The sequence below is a fragment of the Papio anubis genome, chromosome 13 (assembly GCF_008728515.1).
Source record: "Papio anubis isolate 15944 chromosome 13, Panubis1.0, whole genome shotgun sequence".
Taxonomy (NCBI): domain Eukaryota; kingdom Metazoa; phylum Chordata; class Mammalia; order Primates; family Cercopithecidae; genus Papio; species Papio anubis.
The window spans coordinates 61769499-61774700 of record NC_044988.1 but is presented as its reverse complement, the minus strand read 5'-3'; positions in this window follow the sequence as shown (position 1 = coordinate 61774700).

Sequence of the window (5202 nt, the reverse complement as noted above, 5' to 3'; positions counted from 1 at the left end):
GTCAGGAGGTCGAGATCATCCTGGCTAACATGGTAAAACCCCGTCTCTACTAAACATACAAAAAAATCAGCCAGGCGTGGTGGCGGGCGCCTGTAATCCCAGCTACTCGGGAGGCTGAGGCAGGAGAATGGCATAAACCTGGGAGGCAGAGCTTGCAGTGAGCCGAGATTGCACCATTGTACTCCAGCCTGGGTGACAGACTGAGACTCCGTCTCAAAAAAATAAATAAATAAAATGAATTAATAGAAAAAAAAAAACCATACACCATTAGAGGTTTTTTGTTTGTTTGTTTGTTTTTGTTGTTTTTTTTTTTTTTTTTTTGAGACTGAGTCTTGCTCTGCCACCCAGGCTAGAGGGCAGTGACACAATCTTGGCTCACTGCAACTTCTGCCTCCCAGGTTCAAGCAATTCTCGTGACTTAGCCTCCTGAGTAGCTGGGGCTACAGGTTTGCATCACTGAGCCCAGCTAATTTTTGTATATTTTAGTAGAGATGGGGTTTCACCATGTTGGCCAGATTGCTCTCAAACTCCTGACCTCAGGTGATTACAGGAGTGAGCCACCACACCTGGCCACTTTTTTTTGTTTTTGAGATGGAGTCTTGCTCTGTTGCCCAGGCTGGAGTGCAGTGATGCAATCTTCGCTCACTGTAATCTCTGTCTCCTGGGTTCAAGTGATTCTCCTGCCTCAGCTTCCCCAGTGGCTAGGACTACAAAGGTGTGTGCCTCCATGCCCAGTTAATTTTTGTATTTTTAGTAGAGACGGGGTTTCATTATGTTAGCCAGGCTGGTCTCAAACTCCTGAACTCAGACGATCTGCCTGCCTTGGTTTCCCAAAGTGCTGGGATTGCAGGTGTGAGCCACTGCGCCCGGCCCAGAGCTAACTTCTCATATATTTTCCTTTATTTCTTTCTCTCTCTTTTTTTTTTCTTTTTTCTTTTTTTGAGACAGGGACTTGCTCAATGGCACAAACATGGCTCACTGCAGCTTTGCCTTCCCAGGTTCAAGTGATCCTGCTGCCTCAGGTTCCTGAGTAGCTGGGACTACAGGTGCCCTGCTAATTTTTTTTTTTTGTGTGAGATGGACTCTTACTCTGTAGCCCAAGCTGGAGTGCAGTGGCACGATCTCAGCTCACTGCAAGCTCCACCTCCCGGAGTAGCTGGGAGCCATTCTCCTGCCTCAGCCTCCAGAGTAGCTGGGACTACAGGTGCCCACCACCACGTCTGGCTAACTTTTTGTATTTTTAGTAGAGATGGGGTTTCACCGTGTTAACTAGGATGGTCTCGACCTCCTGACCTCGTGATCCACCCGCCTCGGCCTTCCAAAGTGCTGGAATTACAGGCGTGAGTCAACGTGCCTGGCAATTTTTGTATTTTTTGTAGAGACTGGGATTCTCCATGTTGCCCAGGCTGGCACTGAACTCCTGGGCTCTAACGATCCACCTGCCTTGGTCTCCCAAAGTGCTGGAAATACAGGCGTGGGTCACTGTGCCCAGCCACTTACTCAAAGAAATACAGGGGATGAAGGAAAAGCTAAATGACACTACAAAGAAAAAAACACAGACAAATCTAGAATGTGGGACTCTTATAGGACCACATTTATTCAACAAGTCAATGACATGCAAAAATAGTGACGGAGAAAGGGGAATTCCTCTTGTTTAAGAGAACATTTAACCCAACGTAATGTATGACCTTGTTTGGATTCTGATGCAAACAACCAACAAATCAATGCAAAAAGACATTTTGAAACAATTGCAAGTATTTGATCATTCTATGGAATTGTATATTTTGTCAGGTATGGTACTGATTATTTAAGAAAATGTTCCTATATTTTAGAGGGAACACTGAAGAATGTAGAAATGAAATGACAGAGTAGCTGGAATTTAACATATTTCAGAAAAATAAAAATAAAAGAAAATAAAACAGGCAGTTTGAGACCAGCCTGACCAACACGGTGAAACCCCATCTCTACTAAAAATACAAAAATTAGCCAGGTCTGGTCGTGGGTGCCTGTAATTCCAGCTACTTGGGAGGCTGAGGCACAAGAATCTCTTGAACCCGGGAGGCAGAGGTTGCAGTGAGCGGAGATTGCTCCATTGCACTCCAGCCTGGGTAACAGAGCAAGACTCTGTCTCAAAAAGGAAAAAAAAATTGCTGTAAAGAATGGGTGAGGGTGATGCAGGGGAGGTGAGCCCCAAAGTGGGGCTTGGCCTGTGAGGGTTCTCGGCTTTGCCTCTCAAGGGCAATGCAGAGAGAAGTAGAAGAAAACAGCTTTACTGAAGCGGCAGTGTTAGAGCTCCAGGACTGCTTCTGCACAGCAGGGCTATACATAGGCAGAGAGCAGCAGCCCGGGGCAGTTTTGCAGTTATATTTATACCCACTTTTAATTGTATGCAGATTAAGGGGCGAATTATGCAGAAATTTCTAGGGAAGGGGTGGTAACTTTGGGGCCATTGGGTCATTGCCATGGAAAGGGGTGATAACTCCCAGGTGTTGGCATGGCAATGATAAATTGACATGGCACACTGGGGGGCATGTGTCATTGGAAAGTTGCTTCCAGCCCTGTTTTAGCTAGTCCTCAATCTGGTCCGGTGTCCGAACATCACCCTGGAGTCCAGTCCTGCCTCCTACCTCAAAGGGGATGCAGACTGGGAGACCCGTGAAGAGGCTCTTGGAGATGGGATAGATTTGGGGCTGACTGAAGGGGCCACGAGAGAGGGAATAGAGAGGGAATAGGTGAGTGACTCCTGGAGGGAAAGCTTCAGAGATGTGGTGGGGAAGAGCATTCCTTGGGCCAGGCCCTTGGGAAGGGGGCAGATGATGGGGAAGTGAGGTTGGGTTGGGGCAGGTAAAGGTAAATGTGCTTGTTTCACATACGAGATAACAAGAGAGGAGGTGGATCACTTGTTCTGGAGCTCTGGGCTGGAGATGGAGGCTGGGGAGGTGGCAGCATCTGCGTGGGGGAAGAGGATGTGAGAGACATGCAGGGCCGCCTTCTCCATGATGCACAGGAGGCACAAGACCCATGAGAATGTTGAATCTAAGGACCCACAAAATGTTTAGATTGCATCAAAATAAGAAAAAGAAGAACTTGTAGGCTGTTTTTTTTGTTTTTTTTTGAGACGGAGTCTCGCGCTGTCGCCCAGGCTGGAGTGCAGTGGCCGGAGCTCAGCTCACTACAAGCTCCGCCTCCCGGGTTCACGCCATTCTCCTGCCTCAGCCTCCCGAGTAGCTGGGACTACAGGCGCCCGCCACCTCGACCGGCTAGTTTTTTGTATTTTATAGTAGAGACAGGGTTTCAGCGGGTTAGCCAGGATGGTCTCGATCTCATGACCTTGTGATCCACCCATCTCGGCCTCCCAAAGTGCTGGGATTACAGGCTTGAGCCACCGCGCCCGGCCTAGAACTTGTAGGCTGAAGAAAATGTTTTAATATTAATATATCGGGGCTGGCATGGTGGCTCACACCTGTAATTCCAGTTATTTGGGAAGCCAAGGCGGGTGGATTGCTTGAGCTCAGGAGTTTGAGACTAGCCTGGGCAACATGGAGAAACTCCATCTTTACAAAAAATATGAAAATTAGCCAGATGTGGTGGTGGGTGCCTGTAATCCCAGCTACTTGGGAGGCTGAGGCAGGAGAATCGCTTGAGCCCAGGAAGCGGGGGTTGCAGTGAGCTGAGATCGTGCCATTGTACTCCAGTCTGGGTGACGGGAGTGAAACCCTGTCTTAAAAAAAAAAAAAAAAATTAATATATTTGTCTTTATACCAATAGTTGTAAAATAAAATTATTACTGTTATTATTATTTGCTGGAAGAAGGGGCCCAAAAGGGCAAAAATGCCAAGGACACATATATCCAAAAGAATGGAAAGCATTGAGAGCTAAATGATAAGAACTTGTGAACACAAAGTAGGAAACTACAGACATTGGGGTCTTCTTGAGGGTGGGAGGAGGGAGAGGAGCAGAAAAGATAACTATTGGGTACTGGGCTTAATACCTGGGTGATGTAATAATCTGTACAACAAATCCCCATGACATGTGTTTACTATATATCAGACCTTCATGTGTGCCTCCAAACCTAAAATTTAAAAAAAATAATTGAAAACAGGATCTCAAAAAGATAACTGTACACCCATGTTCATATCAGCACTATTCACAATAGCCAAAAGAGGGAGCAACTCAAGTGCAGGGAGCTGAATGGATAAACAAAATGTGGTACATTCATACAATGGAATATTGTTCAGCCTTAAAAAGAAGGAAATTAGCTGGGCGTGGGGTGGGCACCTGTAATCGCAGCTACTTGGGAGACTGAGGCAGGAGAATCACCTGAACCCAGGAGGCAGAGGTTTCAGTGAGCCAAGATTGTGCCATTGCACTCCAGCCTGGGTGACAAGAGCAAAGCTCCACCTAAAAAAAAAAAAAAAGGAAGGAAATTCTGACACATTACATGGAGGGACCTTTGAGAACATTATGCTAAGTGAACTAAGCCAGGCACAGATAGACACACAGTGTATGGTTTCACTCATATAAAGTATCTAGAGTAGTCAAACTCATAGAGACAGAAAGTAGAATGGTGGTCACCAGGAGTAGGAGAAAGGGAATTGAGTTGTTGTTTAATGGGTATAGAGTTTGTTTTGTAAGATGACAAAGTTCTGGAGATTGTACAACAATGTGAATATACTTTCCGCTATTGAACTCTATGCTAAAAATTAGTTAAGATTGGGCCAGGCACGGTGGCTCATGCCTGTAATCCCAGCACTCTGGGAGGCTGAGGCAGGCGGATCACGAGGTCAGGAGTTTGAGACCAGCCTGACCAACATTGTGAAGCCCTGTCTCCACTAAAAATACAAAAATGAGCCGGGTGTAGTGGGGCACGTCTGTAGTCCCAGCTACTCGGGAAGCTGAGGCAGGAGAATCGCCTGAACCTGGAAGGTGGAGGTTGTAGTGAGCCGAGATCGAACCACTGCACTCCAGCCTAGACAACAGGGCAAGACTCAAAAAAAAAAAGACCAGACCCCCCCCGCCAAAAAAATAGTTCAGATCACTAAGTTTATGCTGTATTTTTTACCACACACATACACACCCACACAGATGCCAGGCTGGGTGTGGTGGCTCACATCTGAATCCCAGCACTCTAGGAAGTCAAGGTGAAAGGATGGCTTGAGCCCAGGAGTTTGAGAATAGCCTAGGCAACAAAGTGAGACCTCA